This window comes from Rhincodon typus, chromosome 3 (genome assembly GCF_021869965.1).
Source record: "Rhincodon typus isolate 14 chromosome 3, sRhiTyp1.1, whole genome shotgun sequence".
Classification (NCBI taxonomy): domain Eukaryota; kingdom Metazoa; phylum Chordata; class Chondrichthyes; order Orectolobiformes; family Rhincodontidae; genus Rhincodon; species Rhincodon typus.
The window spans coordinates 81,497,009-81,506,155 of NC_063334.1; positions in this window are offsets into that span (position 1 = coordinate 81,497,009).

A 9,147-nucleotide genomic window follows, 5' to 3' on the forward strand; every position below is an offset into this window, starting at 1 on the left:
GTGGTGTTTAAAGTGAATACTATCAATACTGCTGTGATGAGCTGAAGCATTAAATATATGGAGAAAGAATCTTCAGAATCATTTCGTCTTTCTGCAATGTTTATAATATTACAATCAAGGTTGTTCCCCTTTTTAGTGTCTTTCCTCCACTGTTCTGAAGGCAGCCAGGTTTCATTAGTTAACAACAAATAAGACACTGAAACAAAGACACAAAGATTATTGACAAACCATTGGTTTACACACTATATATATATCCTTTAGAAAAAAAAAACTAATACACAAGTCTGTAGAGAAACAGACAAAAAATGAAACTCTGTAGGATATTTACTTGAATATCATTAAACTCAATTATAAAGTGAATAAGTCACAAATTTTCCCAAATTGTGTTCTAATATTAAAGTAATTATGCACACGCTGCACAACAGCTACAACTAGAACTGTTGTAGCTAGTTGAATTCCCTTTGTTGGAGACAGTTCAGTAGAATCCAATGAATTCTCACTAGGAATTATCCACAAGTGGTAAAGATGATTACTGATGGGTTTACAGTTGTCACACTTTGCAGAGAGGAGTTGCAAAGTAAGAGCAAGTGAGCAATGTATTATGTTTTCCAGAAATGTCAAATTCTCCTTCATTGAATTGATGCAGTAGTCTTATCTGACTCAAACATGAGGCAATGTGACCTCTCTAGGAAACTTTTCCAGACTTGATTTCAGCTCCTTGCTTCTTGCAGGTGCAACATTGCTGCTGTTTATTCAGTGCTTTTTCCTAGCGAATCCTTTATTTAAAAATTCAAGATATAATTTTATGGGTATACGTTATTTTTTAAAGAATATTTGGATCACATTTCTTAATATTAACAACATCACTATTCAGAAATGTTAGCTTCTGCCTGCAGCTGAAGGAGGTTTTATGCTGTGCTTTAAGCCAATACTGCTATCTGCACATAGAGTTATGTCTGGAACAGCACAGCTGAGATTATCTGCATGTACACAGCCCCTGAGGCTGCCTACTCCACGCTGATAATAACACTCCTCAACTCCTTATATTCTGTAACACTCCCTTATTTACATTGGTAAATTGTAGGTTATTGAAAACTGCTCTATTTTAGTGCTTAAGACCTCTCTCTTCACATGCTGATCCTGGACTGCCAATGTCAGAGGCATGTGCTCAATTATATCATGAATTGCACACATATCATAATGCAAGGGGATGATAAAGGAAATATCCTTCATCTCTCCATCAGAGATAAGATCAAGCAAGGAAGTATCAATACATTGCCATGGAAACAAGACAGCAATTCAGAGCTGACTAGTTCCATTAAATGAAAGTTGACACCAAATGAAATTCATTCTCCTGATCTTGAATTTATATTCTCTAGTTCCCTATATAACTCATCTTATCAAAACTTCGTAATCATGAGTTGTGAAAACTTATTTTTAACCTCATTTGTTCTGATGAAGAGTTCCAATTTATCTAAGCTGGAATAAACTCATCCAGTTTACCTAATTCCTCCTTTACACTGAAGCTTTTCTGCTGAGCTTCCTTGCTTTTCATTGAATCCCTACAGTGTAGAGGCAGGCCATTTGGCCCATTGAGTTTGCTCTGATGCTCTGAAGACCCACAACCCCCCACCCTATCCCTGTAACCCTGCATCTCCCATGGCCAATCCAGCTTACCTGCACTTCTTTGGACTGTGGGAGGAAACCAGAGCACCTGGAAGGAGCCCATGCAGACATGAGGAGAATGTGCAAACTCCACATAAACAGTTGCCCAAGGATGGAATTGAACCAAGGTCCCTGGTGCTATGAGGCAATAATACTAACCACTGAGCCACCATGTTGCCCCTATATTTCCAAGATAGACAGCAAAAAAAAGGAGATTGAATTCTCCAAGATTTAGTTGAGATATGAACAACATTTGGATAATGAGAATATCAATTGAACAATTTTAGTAGATGCTGTGTTTTTTGAATCTCAGACTAAAGGTTTAAAACATGGGTGAAAAGCTATCAGTTCTGAGCAAAGTTTTTCACCATATTAAGAAGCTTTTTGTTAGTTAAATAATGGTAAAATGATTAAATGATGGATGATAAAAGTTTAAGAAGTCATTTTATTGTTTATCAAAAGTTATGTTTATTGAGAACTACGTGAGCTGTCTTATTCACAAATAGTGCATCAATTGATGGAACCAATTCCTGAGCATGTAAAACAGATTGTTTGGTAAAATGATGGTCAGGAAGTTTAGGTTTAACAGATTGAAAGTGGCTAAGGTGCTTTGAGTCTCATTTTGCTTATGCGCCTCCAAATGAAGCCTGCAAGACCTTAACACCAGCACCACCAACTCATAACACCATTTGGCATGTCTAATTCTGATAGTTTTTGATCTGTAAAGCTTCCAACTCGTCTCTAAGCCCAGTAGAATCCCAGGACCTCTTTTCCAAAGACTTTCATTAGTCTCATATGCTGGGACCACCTTCATTCATGATCCCCCATATAACAAATCCCCTCCACTCAATATTCCCAGTCCCATCACCTTTCCCATTCTTAATATTGTAGACAAATTTAAAAGATTTGTGCTTTATTAACATTTTATCATACGTCCCCATGTTTGTTTTAGTTTAATTGAAGCTCCAGCACAACCATTTAAGTATTGTTTTTGGGGCTTACATAGTTAACCATGTTTGACATTGTGAACACCACTCAGTGGTCAACACATTAAAAACACATTTCTTTACAGCCTGTAGCCAGATGGCTTACGCAAAAGTGAATCAGAACGACCCTGTGTGCCATCTATAAAAAAAGATCATTTCCCTGTCAATCAAATAGGAGCCTTGTAAACAGAGGTTTCTCTTTTTCATTTGCAGCTTTTATATTGATTTTCATTCAGGCGCTTGTGATGCTCATTTGGAAAGCACAGATCCCGTGCAGCTGGTGGTTGTAAATCTGTCAGAATTCCAAAAGCTAGTTTTTATTGTCTTTTGGGAGGGACTGAGTTGTGTTGTTTGCTTTGTCATTAGTAATGTCTCTGCCTGTCCCAATTGATAACATTCTCACTTCTAAGTCAGAAGTTTGTGGCTTCTAGAACTCGAACAGGTAAGTTAGAACAGGAGTACATCGTTGAACAAGTGTTCTATTGGCAGAGAGAAAACATTAAACCACAAATCTGCCCACCCACATTGATGAGATATGGCAGCTGTAGAATTAAATTCAATTAATAAATCTGGAATATAAAGCTAGCTTCAGCAATGGTATCCACGAAGCTACCTGCAAATGGAAAAACCCATCTGGTTTAATAACGTACTTCAGAGAAGGTAATCTGCCTTTCTTACCTGGTCTGGCCTACATATTATTCCAGACTCACAGCAGTACGGTTGACTCTTCACTACCCTCTGACTGACAAACAGGCCACTCAGTTCCAAAGGCAATTTCGGAATGGCAACACATGGCCTTGTCAGCAACATGCATGTCCCATGAAAGATTAAATAAAGAAAATGTACAACAAGGAGTTCTCCAGTGTCCTCTCTCAACTCCATATTACTGAAAAAAATTAGATGAAGGAGAAATTTATGTAATTTGTTGTTTAAGGAACCTTGATGTAGTTTGCATGATACTCACATTACGACAACTGCATTTTAAAAGTCACAAATTGGTTGTGAAATGCTATTCAAAGGATAAAATCCATTGCAATCCAGAATGTTTAGGACCAAGCCCTTTAATTATTTCAGAATTTTCTGTTTCATGGATGGAAGTTAGAATGCCTAACCACAATTCTCTGAACTGCAAAGAGGGAGAGATTGAGAAAGAGAGATGGAGAAAGAAATGGACTGAGAGAGAGAAAGAAAGACAAAGCAACAAACTGATAAAGACAAACAGGGAGAAAAAGAGCAAGAGATAAAGGGCAAAGCAAGATGGAAAAGCAGACCTTCCTAGAGAAAGAGACAAAGAGAAAGATTGTGTGGAGAGACAAATCAAATCACCTTGTATCCTGACACTGTGTTACATTGTGCTACACAATCACAGCAGCTCTCCATCAGCTGCCATTTTCTACCCTCAGTCCAAAGGTCAAGTGAGTCAATGCCTTCTCAATTTATTGCAGTGCCCAAACAGTCAAGTGGGGTGTCCATGAATTGCTTAAACCTGCTTGAAAAAGTTGTGAACATCTGGTGTTTCAAGATTTCGAATTTCCAAATTAGAGAGGTTATAGCATTTCGGGTTTTTTTTAAATAGCAGAGTTTCATTTATTTTGAAGGAGAAGTTATAAACACATAAAGAAATCTGTCTAGTTTTGTCTGTTTAACTTTTCCTCATGAAGCTATACCCATTAAATGTGATCACTTCACCATGTGGTAAATCAAGGTGCACTTTAATTATAGATACAAAGGTGGGAGGATGTGTCATTTTGACATTTGTGTGGGTTGAGGATTAGATCGGTAAAATTGGATTAAACACATAAGTTTAAGAAAGAAATGACTTATCTGACAACCCAAATTTGCATATTGAACTTTGCAAACAATGTATGGAAGTCACTCAATGCATCACTAACAATTCATGTAACAATACAATTGGGAACAATTTGTAAAAGATTAGAATTAATTAAAATAAAATAAAAAACCTGTTCATATTTTTGTTTTGGATATCTTCCACTAACTCACAGAGGCAAAGCTAAAAGAGTGGAAAGTTCTTGCCAAATAAATAGGTAAACAAAATATAAATTAAAAAAAATTCCCAGTGCATCATGTAAAATTTGTTGTAGATGCACTTGCAGCGATCTGCTGAAGTATGAAATGACCTAACAGAGTCTATAAGATTTTGAAAGGGAAGAGGATAAGGAATTAAACCAATCAGAGTCTACCTCCTTATTCTGATGATTAAAATTGACAGTTAATTGTTCTTGCTGCACCTCCATATCAATGTTGGTGCGACTAATCAGCACCCACTTCTCATGTTGTATGGAACGGGGTCCCTTTTTCAAAAGTCTGTTTCTGTGTCCCAGTTCTGATGAGCACAAGATGAAAAGGTTCAATTTCTTGTCTCCTTTTAGCAATGTTTAAGCTCTGTTCTACCATGTAGTCATTGTAGTGAGGTCAGGCAGGTGAACGTCATCGAATATGAGTTCCCTGATTGGGGCTGTTAATCTGGTCCAATCAGGGAGGCCTGGCTGACAGATAAGAACAGCAGTGTCAGAGGCTCTGTTCGTTCTAAGAGCTGACTATGACGGATCTGAATCAATATCAAGGATGCTCCATGTGTAAATAAAGGCTGATGGGATACTGGCCTCTATGGAGTTATTTCAATGGCAGTGACAGAAAAGCATGTACCTGAGGAAATTTGTTTACAACAGTGGTCTTTGAGTTGGGGTAAGCATTTCTCATATCATGCCATTATTTGAAAAGTTTGCCTTGATTGATCCTGCCATTGGAGCCTAGGCCCAGTACGTGGAAAGAATGTGTTTTTTTAATTGGGCAAATGAGATTGGAACAGACGAAGAGTAACAAGTAATTCTCTTAATAGCTTGTGGGCCTGCAACTTTTTTGATTAATTAGTAGCCTAACTTTCCCTGAGGCACCAGATACTAAAACCTTTCAAGACTTGACGGATTTAGTTAAGGAATATTACAACTTCAAGCCTCCTCTAATTCTGAGACACTATCGGTTTTACTCAGCAATTCAGGAACCAGGGGAATCTGTGTCAGGACTTTTGACTATGGTTAAGATGATTAGCAGAGGCATGTGACTTTGGTTTAACCCTTAATGAGATACTGAGAGGCTGTTTGCTATGTGGGATTGTTGTTGTAACCATGCAAATGCTGGCTTTATCATTGGAAAATGTGGCAAGTGGAGCATGAGTTGTAAGGCATTCCTATAGAAGCAGACCTCCTCGCCGGTCTGACTGAGCTGGGAGGACACCACTTGAGTGAAGGCAATTGCACAGCCCTACTCAGGACATATACTGAACATCAGGCTGTCCTTCATGAAGCTGGACATGAGCTTGGCATACTTCTAATTGCGGTTAGATGAGGATTTGCAAAAGTATGCTACAATTAATGCCATAAGCAATTGCATTAATGCATGAGACTGCCTTTTGGGGTATCATCAACCTGTGCCATTTTCAAGCAGATGATGGAGAACATTTTACAACCTACCCCAGGTTGCCATTTATGTAGGCTGCACTCATCCAGGCAAGTGGGGAGTATTGCATCACACTCCTGACTTGTGCCTTGTAGATGGTTGACAGGCTTTCGGCAATCAGAAGGTGTTTTACTTCCTGCAGTATTCCCAGCTTCTGACCTGCTCCTGTAGCCACTGTGTTTACGTGGTGAGTCCAGTTGAGATTCTGGTCAATGATAAACCCAGGATGTTGATAGTGGGGGATTCAGTAATGGTAACACCATTGAATATCAAGGGGTGGTGGTTGGATTGTCTCTTATTGGTGATGGTTATAGCCTGGCATTTGTGTGGCACAAATCTTGCCACTTGTCAGCCCAAGCCTGGATGTTGTCCAGATCTTGTTGCATTTGGACATGGACTGCCTCAATATCTGAAGGGTCACGAATGGTGCTGAACATTGTGCAATCATCGGTGAACATCCCTACTTCTGATGTTATGATGGAGGGAAGGTCATTGTTGAAGCAGCTGAAGATGGTTGGGCCAAGGACACTACCCTGAGGAACTCCTGCAGAGATGTCCTGGAGCTGAGATGATTGGCCTCCAACAACCACGACCATCTTCCTTTGTGTCAGGTATTATGGAAAGTTTGTACATCACCTGGCCTCTCTCGTGACAGCTTTGCATCAACTCTTAAAGGGTCAGCCTTGGAAATGGTCACGTAGCCAAGCCATAGTTTTCAGGGATGTGAAGAAACACATATCATCCTCTAATATGTTGAAACATTATGATCACAAGTGAGATCTGGTGTTGAAATGGCAATATGGCATCGGGGTAGTATTAGCTTATAGGTGGTCCAATAGAGAAGAATGCCCAATAGTATATACTTCCAGGACTTTGACTAATGCAGACTGTAAATATTCCCAGCTAGAGAAGGAACGTTTGACGGTCATATTTGGAGTCAGAAAGTTCCACCAATATGCTTACGGATATACATTTGTAATAATAATCCCTGCTGGGTCTACTTAGAGTTGACAAGGCAGTGCCATAGCTTCAGGTTGAATTCAGTGGCTCTAATACTAAGAGTGTATCATTACAAGTTGGAACACCATCCAGGAGGCCAAGTAGAAGATGCAGATGCATTGACCCACCTCCTGCTGGCAATTACACCACCGGTGGTTTCGCCGCTGGAAGAGTCCGATGATTATAAATTTTCTGGACACTTCCAGTCACAGCTGAAAACATCAGACTTTGGACACAGAAAGGTCCCATCCTGGAAAAACTGAAACAGTTGGTGGTGATGGGGGAATCAAAAGGGCTGAAACAACCAGAATTGTAACTTTTTGAACCCAGAGATACCAGATCACAGTAGAGGATGGCATATTACTATGGGGAGCAATTGATCTGAGCAAAGGTCACCGCCAGATACTGTCTGAACTCCACCAGGGTTATCCAGAGACTTCCAAAATGAAGAGCAGTTGTGTGGTGGCCAGGATTGGATGCAGACATAGCCTTATTGGTACAGGAGTGCCCAGAGTGCCAACAAGGACAAAAATTACCAACAGTAGCTCCCCTGTATTTGTGGGAATGGCCAGTAAACGCTGGACTCAGATACACACTGACAATGTAGGCCCTTTCGTGGGCTCTATATTCTTAATCATTGCGAAAGCCCACTCAAAGTGGCTAGAAGTGCAGAGCTATTTAGTCCAACATGAGGATGTGATAGAAAAGTTGTGATCATTGCTTGTAGTACAGACTCCCAGAAGAGTTTGTCACAGATAATGGGCCATCATTTGCCAGCAGGGTGTTTGAGTATTTCCTAAATTTGAATGGTATTCAACATATGGACAGCTCCATATCATCCATCATCCAATAGTCTGGCAGAAAGAGCAGTCCAAAGTTTGAAGGCAAGCTTACAGAAACAGTCTACAGTTTCACTAAATACCAAACTGTGCCAGTTCCTATTTGATTATAGGGCCACCCCACTTGCAACTACAGGGATAGCTCCAGCAGAATTTCTCATGGGGAGAAGAGTCCACACCAGGTTAAATCTGATCTTCTCCAACCTGGGGTTGGGGGAAGGGTGAAATGGCATCATGAACACCAGTGCCAGATGCAAGGTCCCACTAAGGGACAGAGACAGTTTACTCAGGGGACAAAGTTTGGGGCAGAAACCATGGGAATGGCCCTGTGCGGGTAAGAGGCATGGTCGATGCCAGGTCAGTTCCAGTGACCTATAAAGTTTGGGTAAGTGCGACACTCCACTCCTGAACAAACGTGTGGGCAATACGAAAGCTGTCAACTTGCAAATTGTGCAGGAACAAAACATGCCCGGCTCCTTGACTACTCTGGAACCCATGGGTTCTCCCTCTCCATCAAGCATTGAAGATGGCTCAGAATCTGAGATGGGCACAGTGGATGTTGCCACCTCAACACCTTCACCACCTGAAGAAGTGAATGAATTTCTTCCGAGATGCTCTGGGCATAGGAGGCGAGCTACTGTGTGTTACATGCTGACACTATCAGAGGCAGAGTAGGAGGAAATTGACCTGGTGCTAAAACACCCCAGGAGGAACTACAAAAAAAAACTGGTCCATGTCCTCAGACTAAAAGGGGGAAAGATGTAATGATTATAACGAGGTCAGCCAGGTGGACCTCACTGAATATGAGTTCCCTGATTGGACCAGACTAACAGCCCCAATCAAGGAGCCCTCATTGACAGAAAAAATCAGGAGTGTCAGGGATCCTGTTCACTCTGAGAGCTGGCTCTGAGGGAGCTGGATCAGTGTCAAGGACTCTCCACGTGTAAGTAAAGGATGACTTGGTGAAGGGGTACTGACTTCTATGGAGTTATTTTACCATGCAATTATGCATAAGGATTCAGAAAAGGGATGTTTAGAAGAAAGGGCAGAGAAATAGAATAAAGTAGATTACTCTGAATGTTAGTGTTGAATGATGTCCTAAATCACTACAATACATTCTTGGTCTCATTATTCAAATATGAAATGTTCAGATTATGCACAATAAAAGCACTAATTGAAAA